Source organism: Marmota flaviventris, chromosome 2 (genome assembly GCF_047511675.1).
Source record: "Marmota flaviventris isolate mMarFla1 chromosome 2, mMarFla1.hap1, whole genome shotgun sequence".
Lineage (NCBI taxonomy): Eukaryota > Metazoa > Chordata > Mammalia > Rodentia > Sciuridae > Marmota > Marmota flaviventris.
Window position 1 is genome coordinate 53,188,013 of NC_092499.1, and position 26,670 is coordinate 53,214,682.

Consider the following 26,670-nt stretch of genomic DNA (forward strand, 5'->3'; position numbering starts at 1 on the left):
AAGATTACTTAGTATGGCAAAGGCATTCATGTGTAAAAGTTCAAAGTATGCAGATGATTTTATCTTTAATGGATCGCTTGATGCTTATATGAAAGTAACAAGCAGGTGCCAAATTATCCTTATTTCCTTCTATCATGGAGCCTGAAATAATGCTATCTGGACTTAATCTTTCAATTACTTGAGGCCATTTAAGCACCAGTTATTCCCAACTACAATTTAAAATAATCAATTTTTTCTGGTAACACAAATACTTAATTTCTCCAAACCCTTCTGATTGAAATGGATGGTTTAAGTGTTGAGAGGCATTCTTTACTTGGTTTGAGAAATCGGGTAGAGAGTGAATCCGCAGTTACCTGTTTTGGTTATTTTCTGGGAAAAGTTCCTTTATCACCAGGAATATTGATCTGTATCTCAAATTTTACACAAGTGAGGGAAGAAATATCCCCAAGATCTGTTTGATATTCCACACTGAAATATTAGCGATCATCTAAATCACTATTTATGACAAGGCTGACGGGCAGCTGAGAACATGAACTTAAAAATCAAACTAACTTGTGTTGAAATCTCGGCCTTGTTATTCATTGTCTATAATTCTCAGCCTCAGTTCTCACTCTTGTAAAATGGTGAAAATGATAATTGAACCTATTTTCCACTTACTCTTAAAAAAAAAAAAAGAAAAGAAAACCTATTGGGCATCTACTAGGTGGTAGACATTTTTCTGTTGAAAACAGAGTGTGAGGCAAGCTGGTTTTCCATTTGTGCTGGCAGGTGGGGCCTGTGCAGTCTGTCTATAGGCCTCTGGGAAGGAAGCCCTTTCAGTGTTGGCAGCTTATCACAGCAGGGATACCTACCTCTCCAAGGGTCACAGCCAGCAAAGCTGGATTCTTCTCCACTGCTGTCAAGCATTGTGTTGCAGCTCTAAATGGCAGACTATACCTCCAGTGTCACAGCAGACCCCAGCAGCTCACCACTAACTTCTTTTTCAGGTCCTTGTCTCACAAATCCGAAGAATGAATTCATGGGACAATGAAAGGCCACAGTGAAGGGAGTAGGATGTATTCAAGTGTGAAGAATAGAAACAGAACTCTTGCAGTGGCAAGAGGAGACCCGAGAGCAAGTTGCCACCTGAATATGCTAGTCTATGGGTTTATATAGAGCTTGGGCCAATGTTATTGGTCCAAATTATGGTAATCAGGGTTTGGGAAAAGTACTAGTGCTATTAGTTAACCCTTGAGTCTGAATTTCCATTCAGGTCTGGCCCCTTTCTGTTCTCTCTCCACTTGTGGTTAATCCCAGCTCTTCCCAGGAGATTGAAGTCACCAGATTGTAGATTCTGAGGGTTTCAGGGCTGTGTGCTGTATGGAACAGGCTTCCATACCAGGCCTGACCCAGGCAGTCACAGGCTGATAGGTCAGCACACCCTGGCTTACCAGGATTCAGGCCCATACCATCATGGTGGGCTCTGCTCACCACCTGAAGTGCAGCCCACTACTCTGCAGCTTGGGGAGAACAGCTGGGCTTCTCCATATGCTAGAGATACAACAGTGAATACAGAGAACAAAATACATGAAACATATTCTATTTTGAGGAAACAGACAACATATAGAGGTCACGAATTGCTATGGAGAAAAATAAGCAGAAAAATTGTTTAGAGACATTTGGGAAAAGAGATTATTGAAATTTTATTGAGAATGTGATATTTGAATAATGTCTGAAGGAGCTGAGACAGAGCACCATTAGACTTGTATGCTATAAAATACAACAAACACAAAACCCTAGTTCCAGTTCAAAAGATAAGTACATGGGAAGATTGAGAGGTAGCATGTATGAGTGCTCTATTATCTAACGCTTACCCCCAGGTGTATAGTGATAGAGGCCTGGGAGATTTATATGTCCTTCTGCTGTCAAGTAGTCCAGTAAATTTTGTTTTTTGAAAATAAGTGTCATAAAATTTCAACAAATTGAATTTAATGATGTAATTGGCTATTATTGATTAATCACCAGGCAGCATCCTATCTATTAAAAGGAAAAGCACATCCATGAAGGAGTAGTTTTATAGACAAAAAAAGGCTGATGGAAGCAGAAATAAGAAACGAGAAAAAGATTAATTCTTTCAAAGCTATTTTGTATGTTAGCTTATGGTTACTGTAACAGAATACCTGAGATAATTGACTTAAAAAGAAGAAAGATTTATTTTGGCTCATAATTTTAAAGGTTTCAGTCCCTGGCCTATGGTGCTGTACTTTGGGACTTTTGTTGAGGTAGCACAGAATGGCAAGGAGCATATTGTAGAGCAAAACTATTTTACTTCATGGCCTTGAACCAAAAATAAATAAATAAAATAAGAAAAGGAAGGGATTGAGTACCAATATCCCATTCAAGGGTATCTCTGCAGTGACCAGACCTATCAGTAGGCTCTACTTTCTTAAAAGTTCCCAGTAGCGCTGCAGGCTGGTGACTATCTCTAACATATGGACCTCTGGGGAACAGTCCCAAACCACAACAATTTCCTAATATAAAAAGTAAAGGGGACATTATTATCATGCCTCCATGACTGGTCTCTTTAATTGGCTTCTATGCATCTTCTACTTTTAAGAAACTTTCCCTGTTTCCAAGTTCTGTTTGATTATGTGTCAGGCACCTAGAATAAGTGGCTCTATCCAGGTTTGGCCTGGTCTTTTGTGTCCAATTATAAAGGAGCTTAATCTGAAACAACAGTCTCCCATAAATTTTCTTTACCATAAATAAAAGCCACAAATAATGTATGGCTTTTATGAAAAAAAAAATAGAGAAACCTCAGCAATAATACATTGAAGTTTCAGGGGAATGAAGGATTGTATTTCATTACATTGCATATATGTTTTAACATGGCTGAAATTGGGATTCAGCTAAAAAATGAATGTGTTGGGAAATTTCATGTTATAATTTTGTTAGTAACATTTTTCTTAGTTGTACAAAAAAATATCAATGCATCTTACATTGGGACTAATTTATGGCATCATAGATTCAATGAAGTATTACAGCCATGAGAACAACTTGCAAAAAGAATCAAGATAAAACATTTAGAAGCATCTGCATTCTTTGTAAAATCATAGGATTTCTCAATTTGTGGGAACAAAAAAGAAAACAAAACACAAATAAACAACAACAACAAAAAGATAAGGAAAAGGGTAGAAGAGGCTGAATTTAAAATCATCATCACCATCATCATCATTATCATCATGAGGTGAGAGATACCAAGAGGGAAAGAAGTGGAATGGAACAAAATGGTCACAAGAAAAACCATTCATTCTAGAAGTTGGAGACTTCCCTGGAGTTGTGCAGAAGAAGCTCACTTCCTCCTCAAGTTCATCAGGAAGGTGCACAGAGTTGGCCCTGATGACAAGAAGGTGCCAGAGTTGATGAAATGCAGCAGAAGCATCTTGATGGGCATTCCTGAGACAAAACAGCCCAGAGCACCAGTGAAACATCAAGCAGAAATGAAACCATCCTGCTTTGTGGACAACACAAACTTATAGCACAAAATAGTTTTCCATTTCCCCAAAACACACAAGAAGGGTTTGGGGAAATTACGAGCCATGAGCATTTGATGGCAAAAGTGAAGAAACTAAAATCAGGTTACTGATAAACACAAATCAGAATAAACTCTGGCTTTCTTCTACATGAGTAAATTTGTAAAATTTGAGCAACAGTGAATACCAAAGTTTCGAGAAAAATATATTCTTCTAAGAATTTCACACCCATACAAAATGTGTTTTCCAGTTTGAAGTTAAGACCTCTCCTCTGAATTTGGTGGTATTGTACTGAGTGCCCAGTTATCCTAGGGAAAGCCAATCCTGCTTGCAAACAACTGCATTCAAGGAATTTGCCAGAACATAACCTTGAATTTGCTTCCATGCAAGAAATTTCAAAACTTTGTGAGAATATTTATGGAGGACTTTCTGTAAAATGTAGTACCTTCCCATCTCTTAGCCAAGTTTTCTTCAAACTCTGTTCATGTGAAGATAAATATCCCCAAAATTAGCCATAGAGAAATACACAGAAAAATATAGGTGATAAAATGTCAGAGACAAGCTGAGCTCAACTACGTGACACAGAATTCTCTTCTATAGGACAAACTAATCTGCTTTTTAAAATTTTCAAGAGTATGCAGGATTCAAAGTTATTCTTTCCACTGCAACACCAAAGCATACAAATTTACTTATTATTATTTCATAGGAAACCAATATTCCACAGACCATGCTTTGGGAAACATCTTTTGAGATACTTTTAAAATTCACTCTTATAAACGCTCTATTTGTTCTGATCTGAACATACAGCACCCAAAGTTGTTGTAAGAAATTTACCTTCGTCATATCAATTATATTGCATGGTAATATTGTCCTTTATGAATCAACAGAAGAAATATTTCACTTGTCTCAATACCAAAAGTAATGGTGTGTTTCCTAAGAGATAAATTTGTGTTTTCGTTTTGGTTCCTGGCAACCTCATAACTTACTGTTTTACTTTTCATTCTGGCTGCTAAAAACTTCAGAGATAAAAATGATGAGCTCCTCTGGGGTATATGAAGGGCAAAATGCAAACAAGAAACATAACAATGATGGGACATGAACTAGATCAAGCCTTCATATTGGACTTTACCTTCTAAGTCCTTCTCGAGTGACATGAAAAAGCTTTAGAAGCTATTTTTTAAAGGAATTTTATGAGAATTGGTGTGCAAGTGATACTGGTCTGGACCCAGATGACAATGGGCAACGCATGGCAGGAGCAAGCATTTTCTTCTCAATGTCGCTTCAACACAGTGAAGTAGGACTACAGTCACTGTTTGGCACAGTGGAGTTTTGCAGTTTGAGGATCCTAGGTGTTATTCTAGAGAAAGACACATTCTTTCCAGAGTACAGTAGTAGCTGGATAGGAGAGCAACAAATTGAGCTGCAGCCTAGTGAAGGAGCATTAGCCTCGGTATCTTCATCCTGAAGACTGAGATACATGGAACCATTAGGAACAGCTAAGGTGACATTTTCAACTGTGGTCTTGCACTGATAATGATGAGGATTAAAAAAGGTGTGGGATCTAGTTGCAAGTGCCAATATTAGTGTATCTGTGCTCTTGGCACAGTGAGGCTTTGCATAAATATAGCTCTTGGTTTGCCAGTTGTCATAGTAGTTTTAATTTTTAACTTTTACTTACTTCAACTTTACATATTCCTTTCCTTTCCTTCTTTGGTGCTGAGGCTCAAACCCAGGGCCTTGTGTATGCTAAACCAGTGCACTATCACTGAGCTATATCTCAAACCCTTACTTATCCTTCAACATTGAATGTTTTATGTTATGATATTTCATACGTTTCCTTCAGCCACATAAAATAATTTCTTATAATAAGAAATAAGAAGTTGTTAAATAAATAATTAATATGGAATTTTTAAAGCAGATAGAAGTCCAATAATCAATAAGTATATGATGCAAAGAGAAGTTTTGTGGTAGACTACTTAATGACCCCCTCCCCGCAAATGTGTTCATCTCCTAATCAACAGTACCTATGAATATTTAAGTTATGTGGCAACAAGAATTCAACAGATGCAATTAAGGATCCTAAAATATGGCAATTATCCTGGACTTATCAGATGGGCACAATGAAATCAAAACAGTGTTTTTAAAATAGAAAGTGGAGACAAAAGAGTCAGAAAAGGAAACTTGACCATAGAAACAGAAATCAGGGTGACAGAGCTACAAGCTAAGTAATGCCCACAATTACTAGAAGCAGGAATAAGCAGGTGCAGATTATTCCCCAGCACATCCAGTAGAAATGCATCTCTGCAGAAACCTGGACTTCATCCCTCTAAGAGCCATTTTGGACTTCTGACTTCCAGAACTATAAGATAATAGACATTGCTATATACTACTAAACTTATGGCAGTTTGTCAGAACAGCAATAGGAATTCAGTACAAAATTTTAATGAGATATACTTTATTCCTTTGTTTTATACAGATAGTGAAAATTCCTTATGAAACTTAGTGAAAATGGAACTTCTATGAACCACTTGCAGAATATATACTGGGATGTTCCTGGAAGGTTAGCACCATGGACCAAGGTCTAAGACCTTAAAATAATTTTAACTTTTTTTTAAACATTTTTAGATTTATGGACCTTTATTTTATTCATTTATTTATATGTGGTGCTGAGAACTGAACCCAGTGCCTCACACAAGCTAGGCAAGCGCTCTACCACTGAGCCACAGATTCAGCCTCTAACATGTTTTTTAAAATATTAGTGTTCTTTCTTTCTTTTTTAGAAAGGAGAGAGAGAAAAAGAGAGAGAGAGAGAGAGAGAGAGAGAGAGAGAGAGAGAGAGAGAGAATCTTTTTTGTAGATGGACACAACACAATGCCTTTATTTTTATGTGGTGCTGAGAATCAAACCTGGGTCCCTCTCGTGCTAGGCAAGTGCTCTACCCCTGAGCCACAATCCCAGCCCAGCCCCTAACATTTTGACTTAGAAACAAAACTTTAGGAATTTATGATAAAGAAGTAATCAAATATTCATATTATTATAGTTTAAATGTGGTGTCCCCCAAAAGTTCACATATGAGACAATGCAAGAAGGTTTGGAGGAAAAATGATTGGGTTAACCTAATCAGTGAATTAATCCCTGATGGGTTTAACTCAGTGGTAACTGTAGGCAGGTATGGTGTGGCTGGAGGAAGTGGTTCATTGTGGGTGTGGCTATGGGGTATATATTCTGTGTCTGGAGAATGGAGTCTCTCTTTCTGCTCCCTGATCATTATGTGAGCTGCTTCCTTTTGCCACGCTCTTCTGCCATCATATTCTGCCACACCTCTAGCCCCAAGAAATGGCGCCTGCAGTCTATGGACTGAGACCTAGAACCAACTTAAAGATCCAATAAGGCATGGATTTGGGGGGAAAGGTACACTCATACACTGCTGGTGGGACTGCAAATTAGTGCAGCCAATATGGAAAGCAGTATAGAGATTTTTGGAAAATAGGGAATGGAACCACCATTTGACCCAGCTATCCCTTTCCTCAGTCTATACCCAAAGGACTTAAAAACAGCATACTACAGGGACACAGCCACATCAATGTTTAGAGCAGCACAATTCACAGTAGCTTAACTGTTGAGCCAACCTAGATGCCCTTCAATAGATGAATGGATAAAAAAATGTGGCATATATACACAATGAAATTTTACTCAGCAATAAAAGAGAATAAAATCATGGCATTTTCAAATAAATGGGTGGAGTTAGAGAAGATAATGCTAAGTGAAGTTAGCTAATCCCAAAATAACCTAATGCTGAATGTTTTTTTTCTTATATAAGGAGGCTAATTCATAGTGGGATAGGGAGAGGGAGCATGAAAGGAACAGGCGAACTCTAGATAGGGCAGAGGGGTTGGAGGGGAATGGAGAGGGCATTGGGTTAGAAATGATTGTGGAATGTGATGGCCATTACTATCCAAAGTATATGTATGAAGACACAAATTGGTGTAAATATACTTTGTATACAACCAGAGATATGAAAAATTGTGCTTTATATGTGTGATAAGAATTGTAATATATTCCACAGTCATATATAAATAAAATAAATAAATAAATAAATTTAAAAAGCTAAGATCCAAATTTTAAAAAAAGATCCAATAATATGAAACAATGTAGACAAACTTTTTACCCATGCAAAAAAATATATATATACAGTTGTCATTTCCTATGATGCCAAGGGGGAAAAAAACAGGTAACAAAATTCTTGCACATTATTACTCAAATGTGTATAAGCAAACATGTATGCATTATGAACCAAAATAACCAATTATTTTTTAATAATCAGGTATGCTTCACTCTGTAATAAATTACCTGAATTTAGTGGATTGAAAATGCAACCATTCATTAGCTAATGGTTATGTGTTTTGGCAATTTGGAATATTGAGATAGGCAGTTCTTCCCTTGGTCTTTCCTATATTCACATATGTGGCTGGAACCAGTGAGTTTCACCAGGGATGGAATGACCTAAGATAGCATCTTTCTTGTCACTGTTTGTTGGAAGCTACTAACTAGGATGCCTTTGGATTATATTGATAATGTATATTATGTATTTTCTTAGTGTAAAAAATCTTTCTAACTTTAAAAATAAACTAATTTACTGGTTTAATATTTAAGATTAAGTCAGGTGACAGGAGTTATGAATCATGATTTCGGTGTTGTCACACATCATTTTTATGACCTTAAGTTCTTTCCCTTAACATTCCAGAAATGTTATTTTATCATCTAAAGAACAAGGGTATTATACCAAATGATTAGCCACTAATTTGTGATTCTTAGATTTTGAGTCTCTTAGGTACCTAAAGTATTTATGCTGCACACCCTTCTGAAGGAAGCTGTCATCATTTTAATATCCTTATTTAAATCCTAACAATATTTCCTATCAGTTGCTTTGCAATTCTCCATTGCTGCTTTTATGTTTCTTCTAGTAGATTATATTCAGGATGTTTTTATTGTTTTATTGCTATCCATTCTTTTATTTATCCACATTCATTCAGGAAGGGTCAGCTATGTGCCTAGTGATACATGGGGAAGATATGTTTAGGTTACTATATAGTATTTGGGAAAATTAATCAATGTATGCATAACAGAGGAAACTTCTATTGCAAAGTGAGCTAGATCTATGGAAAAATAAACCTTTTTCCCTGTTATCACATGCATAATCACACATAAATAAGAAACTAAGCACTATAAAATTCCCTTGAAGATTTGTATTTGCTACTCAAATTAAACAAACATATCTCAGACTAAAATGAAAGTAAAACCTTATTTCCTCTCTCAATTTGATGGAATGATCTGCATACTTAGTCTAAGTAGTTGCATGAAAAGTCACAAAGAGAATATTCAGAAAGAGAAAATATAAAGAAAATAACACAAATCCATTCTTGAAATTACAGACACTTCATTGTAATTCCCAAAATATTATTAAATTATATGTGTTAATTATGTTTTCTTACAATTTTACAAACGTTTATAGATAATCAAACATATAATCAATAACATATTCATAAAAAAGTTTAATTAAAATTGGCTTCAATGTTTCATGCTATTGAGATCATAATTCTCTATTATTACCATTTTCACACACAAAAAAATTAGCTTTCAATGAAACTTAGCAGTGAAAATGTTTGCTTGGGAGGAGAAAAATACTTTTCTCTCTTATAGACACTTAAATTGAGTCTGTTTTACTCATAAGCTTTTGTTCCTATTTGCTGTAAAGAATTTAAAAGTTTCCTGAATTCACTTTGCAAATGAAACAATGACCATTTTCTTACTGAAATCCCTCAATATGTCTCAAAAAGAAATAGACTCCACCACAATTTCTGCAATCATTTCATGGATGTAATTTTCTTGAAACAAAAAACCAAAATACATCCACAGTACAGAAAACAAATACTGATCTGATTATTAAATATTGAGTGAAGCTGGACCTGGTGGCACATGCTGGTATTCCCAGTGGCTCAGAAGGCTGAGGCAGGAGGATCTTGAATTCAAAGCCATCCTCAGTAACTTAGGGAGAAAGCCCTGAATAACTCAGGAAGACCCTGTTTCTAAATAAACTACAAAAAGGGTGGGAGAGGGAAGGGATGTGGCCAAGTGGTTTAGGGTCCCTGGGTTTGATCTCCAGTACTAACAACAACAACAAAAAGATTGAGTGGCATTTGACTTTTTAGGGGAGTATAGTACAAGAGATACAGGCTCAGCTTACAAATAAAACGAAATAGTTGCATAATGTGTCAAACACAAAGTAAAAGAGATAAAAATTTTAAGAGCAGGGCATTTTTTCTAACAACTAAATAAACAATTAAAAAGAAGAAGACATTAAACCAAGTTTCATAAAAAAATGAATGAGCTAGAGAGAACTTTTCTCTTTAAAATTTTCAAGAAGGACTTCATGGGCCCTGTATACAGGAGAGGTACAACTGGATTTAAGGATCAGATTGGATGAAAAACTGAAGGCAGGAGTCACAAAGGAGTAGGCACAAATGTCAGTACTACATAAAAGGTAATATAGTTGGTAAGATAAACAGGAAGGGAATAAATCCAATCTGAAAAATCGTTTTTCTAAAATTTAAAGTAGATTCTCTTCAAGTTCACCAATTTAGTTGGTTGACGGGTTTTAATATTTAACAACATGTTGCTAAAAAAAATAAAATGAAGTATAAAAGAAGAAAGGAAAGCTAGTGTTTGTTATATTTTTAAATTTTTATGTGGCCACGTAAAACATTATGAATATTTCACTAATCCTAATTAATTAGAAAGCAGAATTTCTATTTTTTTCACTAATCTTATCTTTACTTTGGAATTCTGATAAGTAGATAACTGAATAAATAAATGTATTAATACTTAAGAACAAACCCTAGTATGTATATAAAATTGTTTTATTATTCCTAGTCTTTAAATGGAAAAGCTATCACATAATTTGATTCCCAGAATCATGATCCCCTAGATGATTTTCTCTATTCCATTTGAGGCAAACAGTATATTTTATTCAGTCTTTTGCACATACTTAACAGCTGTTGGTTGAAATGCTCTATGTAAGCATGTAGTGCTTAATTGTCAATTCACTTATTAATTGCCATTAAATATCAAATGCACATGGTGGACAAGCATACCATCACACAGTTTGTTTTCCTTCAAGTACAATGGTTTGCTTAAATCTTTTGACTGTAAGACTGAGAGTTAGTTGTCCCCCTTCTCGTTCCATGGCTGCTGCCTTTTACAAGTTCCTTACCAGCTGTGGTCTGATCAATCCCTGATTTCTAGCTGGACTTCCTACCTGAATCTGCCTTTCTTGTCCACCAACTCCACCCCATTATCTCCTTAAACTCTCAAGTAATCTTTCAAGTCATATTTTTTATGCCAGTGACTATCTAATAAGAGTTAGTTTATATATTTACAAAATGCAAAACCTTTAGTTATACTTTGAAAGCCTTTTACATTCCTTAGCACATGTCTCACTCAAATTAATTTTCACAGCTTCTCCACATACTTACCATTCTTTGATAAGGTTTATAACTTTCTTGTCTCATACCTCCATTGGCATTTGTGCCTTTATTCATTTCTTTCCTGAAAACCTGTCTCCCAATCCTTTAACGTGTCTTCTGTTGTCTTTTCTACATAACCATGTTGTATTTTCATTGAGGCCTAAATCAAGTTTTTATTACTCAAGCTCACAATCAGTTTTCTAGATATTTGGATGCTGCATACTGAATTTTACACAATTTGGCACTTCACAATTTTCTGATTTGGTAAGTGAACACCACCAAAATGCATCCTATTTTTTATTGATTTTTTTAAAAATAAATGACAGCAGAATGCATTACAATTCTTATTACACATATACAACACAACTTTTCATAACTCTGGTTGTATATAAAGTATGTTGACACCAATTTGTGTCTTCATACATATACTTTGGATAACAATGTCCATCACATTCCACTGTCCTTGCTAATCTCCTGCCCCCTCCATTTCCCTTCCATTCCTTGGCCCCATCTAGAATTCATCTATTCCTCTCATGCTCTCCATCCCTACCCCATTATGAGTCAGCCTCCTTATATCAGAGGAAACATTCGGCATTTGTTTTGGGGGGATTGGCTAGCTTCACTTAGCATTATCTTCTCCAATGCCATCCATTTACCTGCAAATGCCATGATTTTGTTCTTTTTTATTGCTGAGTAAAATTCCATTGTGTATATATGCCATATTTTTTTATCCATTCATCCACTGAAGGGCATCTAAATTGGCTCCACAGTTTAGCTATTGTGAATTGTGCTGCTCCAAACATTAATGTGGCTGTGTCCCTGTACTATGCTATTTTTAAGTCCTTTGGGTATAGACTGAGGAGGGGGATAGTGGGTCAAATAGTGGTTCCATTCCCAGATTTCCAAGGAATCTTCACTGCTTTCCATATTTACTACACCAATTTGCAGTCCCACCAGCAATGTATGAGTGTGCCTTTTTCCCACATCCTCGCCAACATTACTGTTGTTTATCTTCATAATAGCTGCCATTCTAACTGGAGTAAGATGAAATCTTAGAGTAGTTTTGATTTACATTTCTCTAATTGCTATAGATGATGAACATTTTTTCATATATTTTTTGATTGATTGTATATTCAGGTCCTTGACCCATTTTTTGATTGGGTTATTTGGTTTTTTGGTGCTTAGCTTTTTGAGTTCTTTATACATCCTAGAGATTAGTGCTCTATCTGATGTGTAAGGGGTAAAAATTTGCTCCCAGGATGTAGGCTCTCTGTTAACCTCACAGATTGTTTCCTTTGCTGAGAAGAAACTTTTTTAGTTTTATTCCATCCCATTTATTGATTCTTGGTTTTAATTCTTGCCCTATAGGAGTCTTATTGGGGAAGAACCCACAGGGACTGCAGAAGCGAGAAGGAGTTTCCATCCTTGTATCAAATAAAGTAGACTTCAAGCCAAAGTTAATAAAAAGGCATAAAGATGGAAATTATATACTGCTCAAGGGAACCATACACCAACAAGACATAATAATCATAAATATATATGCCCCAAACAATGATGCAGCTATGTTCATCAAAAATTCTTCTCAAGTTTAAGAGTCAAATTGACCACAACACAATAATCTTGGGTGACTTTAACATACCTTTCTCACCACTGGATAGATCTTCCAAACAAAAGTTGAATAAAGAAACTATAGAACTCAATAATACAATCAATAACTTAGACTTAATGGACATATATAGAATATTTCAAGCTGCATCAAACAGATGCACTTTTTTTCTTAGCAGCACATTTCTCTAAAATAGACAATATAATATGCAACAAAGCAACTCTTAGCAAATACAGAAAAGCAGAGATACTACCCTGCATTTTATCAGATCATAATGGAATGAAATTGGAAATCAATGACAAAATTAAAAAAAATTATCCATCACCTGGAGACTAAAAAATATGTTACTGAATGAACAATGGATTAAAGAAGACATCAAGGAGAAGATTAAAAAAATCTTAGAGGTAAATAAGAACATAGACACAACATATCTAAATCTCTTTCTGGGACACTATGAAAGCATTACTAAGACGAAAATTCATTGCATGGAGTTTATTCCTTAAAAGAAGAAAAAGTCAACAAATAAATGACCTCATACTACATCTCATAGAATAACAAATCAGCAGCAAAAGCCATAGAAGGCAAGAAATAATTAAAATTATAGCTGAAATCAATTAAATCAAAACAAAAGAAACAATTGAAAAAATTGATAAAACAAAAAGTTGGTTCTTTGAAAAAAATAAATAAAATTGACAGACCCTTAGCTACGCTAACGAAGAGAAGGAGAGAGAGAAAACTCAAATTACCAGCATACGTGATTAAAAAGGTAATATCACAACAGACACTAAAGAAATACAGAGGATAATTAGAAATTGTTTTGAAAACTTATATTCCAATAAAATAGGAGACATTAAAGGCATCAACAAATTTCTTAAGTCATATGATCTTCCCAGATTGAATCAGGAAGATATACACAATTTAAACAGACCAATATCAAGTGTTGAAATAGAAGACACCATCAAAAGCCTACCAAGAAAAGCCCAGGACTGCATGGATACACAGCTGAGTTCTAAAAGACCTTTAAAGAAGAACTAATACCAATACTCTACAATTTATTTCAGGAAATAGAAAAAGAGGCAGCACTTCCAAACTCACTCTATGAGGTCAATATCACCCTGATCCCCAAACCAGGCAAAGACATCAAAGAAAGAAAACTTCAGACCAAAATCTCTAATGAACATAGATGCAAAAATTCTCAATAAAATTCTGGCAAATCGAATACAAAAACATCAAAAAGATTGTGCACCATGATCAAGTAGGATTCATCCCAGGGATGCAAGGTTGGTTCAACATATGGAAATCAATAAATGTAATTCATCACATCAATACACTCAAAGATAAGAATCATATGATCATCTCAGTAGACACAGAAAAAGCATTTGACAAAATACAGCACCGCTTCATATTCAAAACATTAGAAAAACTATGGGTAACAGGAACATATCTCAACATCATAAAGGCCATCTAAACTAAGCCTCAGGCCAACATCATTCTAAATGGAGAAAAATTAAAGGCATTCCCTCTAAAAACTGGAACAAGACAAGGGTGTGCCCTCTTTTACCACTTCTATACAACATAGTTTCTTGAAACAGTGACCAGAGCAATTAGACAGAAGAAAGAAATTAAAGGGATATGTGTAGGAAAAGAAGAACTTAAATTAGCACTATTTGCTGACGATATGATTCTATACCTAGAAGACCTGAAAAGCTCCACCAGAAAACTTCTGGAAATAGTAAATGAATTCAGCAAAGTAGGAGGATATAAAATCTACACCCATAAATCAAAGGCATTTCTGTATGTCAGTGACAAATCCTCAGAAATGGAAATGAGAAAAACTACCCTATTTACAATAACCTCAAAAAAAAAAAAGATACTTGGGAATCAACTTAATGAAAGAGGTGAAAGATCCATTCAATGAAAACTACAGAACCCTAAAGAAAGAAATCAAAGAAGACCTTAGAAGATGGAAAGATTTACGTTGCTCTTGGATAGGCAGAATTAATATTATCAAAATGACCATACCTCCAAAAGCACCATAGAGATTTAATGCAATTCGAATAAAAATCCCAATGGCGCTCCTCATAGAAATAGAAAAAGCAATCATGAAATTCATCTGGAAAAATAAGAGACCCAGAATAGCTAAAGCAATCCTTAGCAGAAAGAGTGAAGCAGGTGGCATCACTATACCAGAACTTAGACTATACTACAGAGCAAATAGTAACCAAAACAGCATGGTATTGGCACCAAAACAGACTGGTAGACCAATGAGGCAGAATAGAGGACACACAGACTAACCCATCAAATTGCAATTATCTTATATTAGACAAAGGTGCCAAAAACATGCATTGGAGAAAAGATAGCATCTTCAACAAATGGTGCTGGGAAAACTGGGAATCCATATGCAACAAAATGAAAATAAACTCCTATCTCTCACCATGCACAAAACTCAACTCAAAGTGGATCAAGGACCTAGGAATTAAACCAGAGACTCTGCGTCTAATAGAAGAAAAAGTAGGGCCTAATCTTCATCATGTGGGATTAGGCCCCAACTTCCTTAATAAAATGCATTCTATTTTATTTGAAGTACATACATGTAAAAACTTATTTAAAATATGTGTGCTTTGTTCTTTATGAATGGTTTACCTGCACAGATTCATCAGGCCTACATAAAGAGACTGACTCTCTTACTTTGGAATGCAGTCAAGTTCTCCCATATTAAAGGGGATTCTCATATCATCCAACATCTCCCTTAGCCTCCGTGTCTCTGACATCTCCATGAAACGCATTGTTCTTGAGTACCCTCTTTTCACTAATACCCTGCATACTTCCCTGTATAAGTCATTTTCCCTGAAATATTCCTATAAACCAACAGCCTCTTCCCCTTCCTGTTCTTTATTATCTCCATTCTTATCTTTATCTCTTCCTTTTATGTTTCCCTCCCTTTTTATCTCCTCCCCTAACTTTACTCATTTCTTCTGGGTGAAAAGCTTGCATTTCTTCATCTTCTAAGTTTCACATGTATGTTTCCAATAGTTTATTAAATATTTTCACCCAGTCTTTCTTTTTTTCACTTAGATAAATACATACCTCAATTATTTTTTCTTTTCCAAACACATATTTCTTCTTTTTACTAGTATGACTAGCATTGTTTCAGTTATGTCAGTTGTGCTTTCTACTTCTGCCTCTCCTCAGGTCTGGTGTCTTTTTAAGCACTATGTTTCTTTCCTCTTCAAAGAACTTATCAAAGGAACCAAGATTTTTGATGTTTTTGGAACAAAACTGCTGGAAACTATTTTACTTGAGTAATGTTTTAGAATTTAAGGTAGACATTCCATTAAAATAAAGTACATTTTCTCAAGAAAGCAAGACAGAAATATTTTCACTACTTAGAAATACATCATTCCTATTCAGTTTTAGATTGCACAGTAAGTATGAAGTTGTATGATAAATTATTATAGATTTAATAGTTGGAAACTACATTTCTCAAAACACACTTACAGTTTTTTTGTGATTTCTCCTTTCATTTTTAATGGGAATAGTCCGTGTTTCATTTCCACAAATTTGCCTAATGAGTATGAGAACACAGAAGTCCACAAAGCAAGAAATATTCTACAATACAAAAAAAGTTGTAAAACACATCTTGAGTATTCTAGACCACTAAGCAGGTTTTAAAGAATAGTTGGTTCTTTTGTTTTTGTTAATTACCCAAGAAATAGAAAATTAAATTCTACACAAGTGAGATAAGTGCCTAATTAGAGTCAGCTGGATAAACATTGAAGCATCATTGTCAGCCCTCCCAGGATTCCTGTCTGTTTCTCTCTGCCTCTGGTTCTGCTGTGATACTGACGATTTTCTACCCTGTGCTTATCACTCTATTTTCCTTTCTTTCTTTCCTTTTTCTTTTTTTCTTGAATAACTGCTCTAAGATAGAAATCAGTAGTGCAACAGGGACTGTAAAACTGCTTTCAAGGCTTCCCTCTGCGGGCATCACCACACACGGTTTTCCCTGAAGAACCACCTCTCACTGTTTCGCGAAAGGTCTCCTTTCTGCTATGCCAGCACCCAAAGACTAAGGTTTAAAATGTATTCTTTTCATCACGCTGTACCTCAGTGCCTATTGTAAAACCTCTGAATGATTGGCAGATGCCAACTAGCAACATTTTCATGAGGCAAATTATAAAGCATATGTAGAAATCAGAAAGAGAAATGCCTGTTAACAAAATCCATGTCTCTTTTAAAACTGATCTAGTTGCTTAGCTGATAAACTTCCCCTTGACACAAACTAACACAAAGCTATCTGTTAGAATATGTCATAGAATTTTATTATAGGTGATAGCATTATTGTTAATAAAATATTTTCATTTTTGTAAACTAGGAGAAAGCCGAAACCAAAATATTTGTTCTATACAGGTAACGCTAATGTATTTGACTAACATCTAACCGTTGACTAAAGGTAAATATTGAGGCATGATATATTGGATTTGTAATAAAACCTAATAAAAATAAACTAAGCTGAAAACTGTGAGGAAAAAAAAAAACAGGATTATTTATCATAATTTCCAGTGAGGAAGTCTTATAAAGGGGAAATATTTTCCCTGTCAATTGCATCTTTTATTAATGCAAAGTATGAAGCTAGGAAGATAGGTATACCTACTGAGATATTACAGCTCAATAAAGTCAATAGGACAATAAAGCAACTTACACAAAACTTTTTGCTTTTCCAGCACATATGGAACTCATGGTAATACTATAGTGTAATTCATTAAGTTTACAATAACATTTTAGCAATAAAATAAAATGTTTTATTGCTAAAAACCTACTAGTGATTAAGCCTTCAGCAAGCATTAATCTTTTTTGCTAATTATTCATTGCAGAAGCCTGGGATAACTCTGGATGAGGTTGTGCATGCCTGTAATCCCAGCAGTTTAGGAGGCTGAAGCAGGAGGATCACAATTTCAAAGCCAGCCTCAGCAAAAGTGAGACACTAAGCAACTCAGTAAGACCTTGTCTCTAAATACAATACAAAATAGGGCTGGGAATGTGGCTCAGTGATTGAGTACCCCTGAGTTTAATCCCTTGTACCCCACTTGCCCCCTCAAACAAAAAGGAAGAAGAAGTCTGGGATGACTGGTGAATTTTTTAAACCAAGACAAACCATGAAATTTGTCACATGAATCTGCCCTTCATTCATGAAAGATTTTTCTGTAGCATTTGATGTTATTTTGTAATATTTTACCCACAGTATAACTTCTTTCAAAATTGGAGTCAGTCCTCTCAAACCCTGTCACTACTTTTTTCACTAATATTATGTAATATTGCAAAAAAATTGTTGTCATTTCAGAAATAAAGGTGTTCATAGCATCATTACTGGGAGAAGAAATCATTTCAAGAAATAATTCCCTTTTCTTGTTCATGAAAAGCAACTCATCATTTATTACATTTTTATCATGAAATTGTAGCAATACATTTATATCTTCAGACTTCCCTTCTAATTCTAGTTCTCTTGTTATTTCCACAGTTGCAGGTTATGGGATGGGATGGGGTCAACGAACAGCATATATCATTCCCAGGATAATCCAAGCCACCCTAAAGCATATAATCTAAAATAACAAGTATATAACAAAGCACAAATACTCAGAAATATATTTACAGAAAGCGAAGCCCCTGAGAGATCTAGTCCATATGGGTTCTGGAACTAGACAAAGACAAAATGGCTCTGGTGGTTTATTTAAGGAGGTACATTAAAGGCAGGGATAAAGTTTCAGGGGCGGAGTCTTGCTACAGGTCGCCTTGTAGTCAGCAGGTTGATTGATATCTTGGCAAGTCATACCCAGCTCAGGTGCTTTTCGGCCTCAGTAGAGCAGGATAGAGATTCACATTATCCCTGGGCAATTGAGGAAATGTCCACTGGTCATTCCCAGACACCAGATGTCTCTATCCACAAGGTTTTCATGCATGGTGAGCCACATGCAACCCAAGGATGGCTCCTGACAGTAGGTACTTCCTCCACTGAAATTTTGAGCCTGTAAAAGTCATCCATTAGATTTAGAATTAGCTTCTTCCAAACTCCTTAAAATATTGATTTTTTAACCTCCTTGGATGATTCAGGATAATCATGATAATGATGATGATGTTTTTGATACTGGAGATAGAACCTAGGGTCTATATCTCTGACCCTGTTTAGTTTTTATTTTTAGACAGCGCCTCGCTAAGTTGTTAAAGCTAGCCTCAAACTTGCAATCCTCCTGCTTCAGCCTCCTGAGTTGCTGTGATTACAGGGACGTGCCACCACACCAACAAAGATTTTATAGTTTTTATCTAATGTACAGTTTGCCCTTTTTGTTTGTTTTTGTGTATTTTGCTTGTTTTTGTGTGCTACCGATCGAACCAACGGCCTTGCACTTGCTAGGCAAGCACTCTATCACTAAGCTATTTCCCCTGCCCCCCCATGATTATCCTTAATGGCATCTATAATGATGAATTTTTTTCCAGAAAGTTATTCTTTGCTCAGATCCATTACAGGAGTAATTATGTGTAGCAGTGATAGCCTTATGAAATGTATTAAACAATAAGACTTGAAATTCAAAATTATCGCTGGGCCCACAAACTGCAGAATGGATATTGTGTACACAGATATCAATCTTGTTGTGTACCACTATCAGTGCTTTTGGGTGACCAGGGGTAATGTCAATGAGAAGAAATAGTTTGAAAAGAAACTTCCCCCCGCCCTGAGCTCTAAGTCTCAACAGTGGACTTAAAATATTCAGTAAATCATGTTGTAAACAGATATACTGTCATCCATACTCAGTTGTTCCATTTATGGTCCAAAGGCAGAGTAAATTTAGTATAATTCTTAAGGTCCCCAGGATTTTCAGAATAGTAAATAAACATTGGTTTTAATTTATAGTCACCAACAAGAGAGCTAGCCTGTCCTTTGAAGCCAGGCGATGATCTCTGCTCTAGCTATGAACATCCTACGTAGCAGCTTCTTCTAACATGAGGCTGTTTCCCCTACACTGAAGATCTGTACTTTGTGTTATGTCCATTACCCGTTCTCTAAGCCACATCTTGTGGCACCTTCTACATGGTGCATATTGTTTCTCTTTAGACTCTCATGTCACGGAGTTTCCTTCCTAGGGTGAAGTTCTCAACCTCTGTCCGGTTCACACTTGTATTCTGTAGCTTCCTCAATTCTCTCAATCTTCATAGAATTGAAGAGAGTTGGGCCCTTTTTCAGAATTAGGCTTGATTTTAGGGGATGTTGTGGCATGGAAACTGACTTCCCTGTTGCTTTTTGGCCTTGTGATCTTGTTTTGGATGTAATTGAAAATGTGACATTGGAACGTAATAATGTGGTAACTCTGGAAATAAGATTATTCTCTTTCCCTGGGGCTTCCTATTTTTTGTTTGTTTCCGACTTTAATTGTTGAAAGCTGTCTCTGTGCTGAGGTTCAGCCTGAGGTGTGAACTTAAGGTCTGCTCAGGCCTTCTTCTGATTTGTACTGACTTTCTGATTCCTCAGTATATGTAGTTTTCTTTGTTTGTTTGTTAATGTTCTAGTTTTCTGTGTCTGAGTCCCAAGAGGGAAAATAGGGAGGGAATATGTGGCATCAGTCCGTTTTCATCTCCTGGGAATCATTCAGGCAGAGAACGGTGTCCTTACAACAGGGTGGGCTGCCACAACCTTTGCATATCTGTGTTCAGAAGCAGCTATCAGTGGTCACAACAGTCTTTTTTTTTTTTCTTTTTGAGGACATGGTTCCTCTTGCACACCAAGGCTACTGCAAGATGTGTGCAAGCTGCTTCAGGAGCTCATGCACAGCTACCTACCACAGGGCTGGGGTAGGGGAACTGACTAACACTAACTGCAGTTTACTTTTCAAGCCTTCCCCTGGGAGTTATAAGCCTTCAGCAGACTCAAAGTTCCATAATGGTTAAACAAATTCTGCTAGTGCAAGCAATTGCCTTGCGGGGAGGGTGGGGAGACAGATTTCTGGTGTTCCTACTTTACCATCCTCCAGAAAATAGGTAATAAGACCTCAATATTGACGAATTACACACCCATGACTTCAAACAACCACAGATAAAAAGCATTTGAAAAAAAAATACATATGTACTGAGCATGTACAGAATTTTTTCCCTGTTACTATTCTCTAAATAATTTATTAACAACATTTACATAGCCTTAATAGATTGCATTAGGCATTGTAAGTAATCTACAGATGACTTCAAGCATACAGAAGGATGTGCATAGTTAAGTGCAAACACTACACCATTTCATATTAGAAAATTGAGTATTCAGTGATTCCTAGAACCAATTCTCATGGATTCTGAAAGTTATCTACATATGTGCAGGTGCGTGTGCACCTATACTACACTATTAACTGGCCTCAGTTACATCAAAATTTTAAAGCAGGGTGGTCCTACAGGGTGCTGTTATCTGTACACCATAAGGTTTTGGGGCCAGGCAAGGTGGTGTATGCCTATAATCCCAGTGGCTGGGGAAACTGAAGCAGGGGGATCGAGAGCTCAAACCCAGCCTCAGCAACTGAGCAAGGCAGAATAAGCAATTCAGTGAGACTCAGTCTCTAAATAAAATACAAAAAAGGGCTGGGGATGTGGCTCAGTGGTTGAGTACCTCTGAGTTCAATCCCCAATTTAAAAAAAAAATTGTGATAGGAAATATTACTTTTGAAAATATTTTAATTTTTGTTCAATTACTACTTTTATGCACTCAAATATACATTTTTTCTTTTCTTTATTATGTTACATACCCTGAGTAAATTCTATAATTTTTAGAACTCCTTAAATTCCTTTTAGACTTCTTTGTCTTTATCACATATGTCATGGGCTAGTGTCTACATGTAGTGAGTTGCTCTGAGTATGGTATTCTTAACAGTGTGAAGTTGTTGGAGGAGGACAGACATTTCATTTTTTAAGTAATTATGGTTGATGCTTTGATCATCTATTACTGAATAGTAAGCTGCTCTTTTCCTCATAAATATGCAGTTGGATCAGGTATCAGTGGGGACATTTCGTATCTGTTCTACATGGTCTTATCCAGGAAAGCTTGCAAGGCTAGAGGATATGCTTCCAAGGGGCTCTGCAGATGTTTGGCAGCTTGGTACTGGCTGGCTGCTGAGGACTCAGCTGTGGTTGCTGGCTCAGGACACAGTTCCTCTCTCCCAGATCTTCTCTGTCAGGATGCTTGGGCTGCTTCATAGATTGGAAATTTGAATTCAAGAGAAAGTATTCTAAGAGGACTAAGTGGAAGCTGCAAGTTTTATGCCATAGTCTCTGCCCTCCCAGGATTTCCCTTCCACAGATTTTGTTGGCTAAGGATGTCATGAGGGTTAGGAAAGTGGTGCAGGACTAACTTGCTCAAAACACACCGAAAGCTAAGCAGAAGCAAGTTTATTGTCAGGAAATGACAGATTGCCTCTTCGCAGAGAGAACAACAGCAGATTTCCTCTCAACCAAACTTTTATAAGTCAGATCCTGGGTTATGCACTGGGTGGGGGTTGGGGTGGGCAGAGGGGCTTAGCCCTTGCTATTGCAGGTGGAAAGCAAGCTTCAAAACCTCAAGAACTGCAAAGAGGAGGGGGCAGGAGGAGCAGGCACATTGCCACCAGCTCCTGGAACTGTTAGCCCCTGTACATACTCAGAAAGTAGGCTAACTTCAGTGAGCACTGTGGTCAGGGTGCAGGTGGGGTGGAGGTGTCAGCCTTTGGGTGAGTGGGCTCTTTCAGGGGTGCAGGAGGGAAGGGAGTAGAGTCAGGTGTCTGGGCAGAGATGGAGTCACCTTGATTTAACTTGTAAAATTAACCCAAAGTTATGTTAACAGGCTAACAATGAGAGGCAACATTCAAAGGTAGGGGATCAAGTTGCACCTCTTGGTAGAAGTAGGAAAGATTTTTGAAGAATCCAAGCACCAGATGCTTTGGGGGAGATAAACTGATAATGTAGTCATGCTCTTCTTGATGATAGTAACTTCTTGGGATTAAGATCATGGGAGAGAGCATAATTAACTTATTCTAAAACAAAAATGAATGGATATATATTAGTCTATTTGGGATGCTTTACCAGGATACACACACACACACACACACACACACACACACACACACCCCAAGCAGCTTAAATAGGATCACTTTCCCATAGTTCTGGAGGCTGAAAACCTCACATCAAGGTGCTGGTAAAGATGGTGTCTGGTGAGGTTTCTTCTTACAGCCTGTGTGCGTTCTCCTGGTGTCTCCTTCTCTTTCCTTAAGGATTCTCTCTCTTCTGGATTAGGGTTCCATGCCTATTCTTCTTTTAGCCTTAACTAGCTCCTTAAAGTACTATCTCTAAACACAGTCACATTGGGGGTTAGGGCTTTGACATAAATTTTGGACAGACATAATTCAGGCAACCTTGGAATTTATTGATTATCTAAATGAATTTATTGATTACCTAAATGAATTTTTAAACGAAACCTCTTATCTATGCTTTTTTTTTACTTCAAACAGCATGTAATGACATTTTTATTCTATAAATAGAAACTGGTTTAAATCAGAACTCATTATAATTTTCTATTATGCTACAGTTCTTTTTTTCTTTCTCTGCTTAAACATCCCTAATCTGAAAATCCAAAATCTAAAATGGTTCCAAATTGGAAACTCTTATGAGTGCTGACACAATTGGGAAATGCTTCACCTGACCTTATATAACAGATAGCAGTCAACACATGGGCACAACAAAAATATCATAAAATTATCTTCAGCCTATGTGTGTGAAGTATATATTATAAAATTACCTTCAGCCTATGTGAATACATAAATGCATTTTATGTTTAGATTTGGATCTTCTTCCTACCAAATCTTATTATGTATATGAAACTATTCAAAAAATCTAAAAAATATCCAAAATCCAAAACACCTCTCTTCCCACAAATTTCAGATAAAGGATACTCAATATATAAATATTTTCTGAGAATATGAGGTTTCTGGAAGATGGGGTATGGAGTCCCATACCCCATTCCATATTACATGCGATTGTTGATTGAAGTTCTACTTGAATAATAAAGTTAATAAATACATGTGTAAGTCTGACAGTTGTGGTGTATGATTTATATCCCAATTATTGTTTTAGAAAGAGTATGAGGCCCTTCCTCACTTACCACCAATGTCCTGCCTGCAGCATGCACTCCCTGCCAAAGCCACACAGAAATGCTTTCATTACCTGCCACAGTCTGGCTGAGCAAAGTAACAGGGGAGGGGTGGTGACAAGCAACTTGTGAAGGTTGATACAGCAGGAGCCGCTTTATTGCAAGACAGTTGAGGCATTTATACATAACTGAATACACAGCTTAATTCAATTTAGCATCATCCAGAAACAGCAATCAGTCATCAAGGAATCCTCATCATCTTAATAATTATACACAGCTTAACTTAATTAACATCGTTAGATACAGCAGTCAGTCATTAAGGAATCTCCATCATCTTAATGGCTAGCTGGCGTTACTTCTCAAACCACTCCTTCTGGCAAAGTGCCAGGCGCCATCTTGACTTGTCCGTGGCCCTCATCAATTACCCACAGTCCTTGACCAGATGAGACTAGTATCCAGGGCACTGGCTCCTCATCTTACTCTGGCTTATGCCAAAGATGTGCAATGTGGTGCGGATGCCTGAGACTTAGTGTTTCAAGGTGTATAACTTTTAGCCAATGCTGTAGGTGTTATGAATAGGCCCACAGGGAAGACCAGTTGTTACTGAACAGAATTGGGGACATCTCAAAGTAATAAAAGATGGCTGACTATTGCAAAGTCAATTGATTTAAAGGATAAATACAAAAATATTAGAGCTAAACTTGTTCAAGATGTTGCCAACAATACAAATGAAGAGACTGGGGAAGTCACCATGGTTGTGAGCCATCCATGGGCTGTGTGTGTGTGTGTGAACTATTGTGCAAAGTAGCCAAATGAGGGGATAGGTCCAGCATGGTGGGCTTCCACCTGTCTGGGAGTGATCGTGTGATGCAGATGTGCCTTCCCTTCTAGCTCTGCCTAAGATTCCACACAGGACCTGAGATAGGTGTGACTTGCCAAGATGTCAATCAATCTGCTGACCACAAGCCATCACAAACCAAGACTCCACCCTTGAAACTTTATCCCTGCCTATGATGTCCCTGCTATAAAATAAAGGGATTCCAGGTGCACTTGCTCTCTTTTCAGTGCTCTTTCCAACGTGGGAGCTGACCCTGAAGGTCGCAGAGCCTTTCTGCCCTCCATTTGAAAATCTCATGTCTGTGTTGAGTGATTTTTTGCTGCTTTCTTAGCTTAATGTTGCAGCCAGCTCTTTAAACCCAGTTGGTCTCGTCTGCATGGGTCTTTGGCAAGACACCACCTCTCCTACTGTACTGGCATATTCTATTGCCATGGAAGCTTTGAGATGATTAGTAGAGATGCCAATACAGTGGAAATTAGAAGAGGTGTGATGTTAGCTGTTGATGCTCTAATTGCTGAACTTAAGATGCAGTCTAAACCTGTGACAACTCCTGAAGAAGTTGCTCACATTTCTCTAATTTATGTAAATGAATACCCCCCCAAAATTGGTATCATCAGTTCTGATGCTATGAAAAAGATTGGAAGAAAGGTGTGATCACAGTAAAGGATGGAAAAACACTCAATGAAGAAGAATTAGAAATTATTGAAGGCATGGAGTTTGATCAAGGCTATATTTCTCCATACTTTATTAATACATCAAAAGATTAGAAATGTGAATTCCAGGATGCTTATGTTCTTTTGAGTGAAAAGAAAATTTCTAGTATCCAGTTCATTGCATCTGCTCTTGAAATTGCCAATGCTCACTGTAAAGGCTTGGTCATAATTGCTGAAGATATGGATGGAGAAGCTCTAAATACACTTGTTTTGTTTGAATAGGCTAAAAGCTGATCTTCAGGTTGTGGCGTTCAAAACCCCAGGTTTTGATAACAGAAAGAACCAACTTAAAGATAAGTCTATTGCTACTGGTGGTGTAATGTTTGGTGAAGAGGGTTTGACGCTAAATATTGAAGATGTTTAGCTTCATGACTTAGGAAAAGTTGGAAAGTTCATTATCACCAAAGATGATGCCGTACTTTTGAAAGGAAAAGGCGATAAAGGTCAAATTGAAAAGCTTTTTCAAGAAATCATGGAGCAGTTAGAAACTATGACGAGTGAATATGAAAAGAAAAACTCAATAAACGACTGGCAGAACTTTCAGATGGAGTAGCAGTGCTGAAGGTTGGTGGGCCAAGTGATGTTGAAGTGAATGAAAAGAGAGTTCCAGATGTCCTCAATGCCATAAGATCTGCTATTGAAGAAGGCATTATCCTGGGTGGGGATTGTGTTCTGTTTTCATTGCATTCCAGCCTTAGACTCACTAACTCCAGGAAATGAAGATCAAAAAAATTGGTTTAGAAATCATTAGAAGAACACTCAAAATTTCTGCAATGGCCATTGCTAAGAATGCAGGTGTTGAAGGATCTTTAATAGTTAAGAAAAAATAGTTCAGAATTCTTCAGAAGTTAGTTATGATGCTATGCTTGAAGATTTGTGAATATGATGGAAAAAGGAATCATTGACCCAATAATGGTGGTGTAAGAACTGCCTTATTGGATGTTGCTGGATTGCTTCTCTGTTAAATACAGCAGAAGTTACAGTCACAGAAATTCCTAAAGAAGAAAAGGATGCTGGAATGGACACGATGGGTAGAATGGGAGGTGGTATAGGAGGTGGCATGTTCTAATTCTCAGAATAGTGCTTACCATTATTAATCTCTGTGACAGGGAGCCCAAGGCAGAGTTCCTCACCAACAAACTTCAGAGAAGGCAGTTGAAGAAAATGACTGAAGAAAAGGCTGGTTGATGTTCAAGAAAATCACCAAAACCATCAGTTACTGGTTTCAATTGACAATATGTATGGCTTACTACTATTGTTGTCCATGCCAACATGTTGAGAGCCACAGCCAAGACAGAATGGCCCCTGGCATTTTGCCAGAAGTAATGGTTG

At 36.8% G+C, this 26,670-nt stretch overlaps 1 pseudogene; it reads left to right on the plus strand.

Moving 5' to 3' along the window:
• The window catches only part of LOC114088079 (60 kDa heat shock protein, mitochondrial-like), a 37,422-nt pseudogene extending 11,015 nt beyond the window's left edge, over positions 1–26,407 (plus strand).
• The last annotated feature ends 263 nt before the right edge of the window (positions 26,408–26,670 follow it).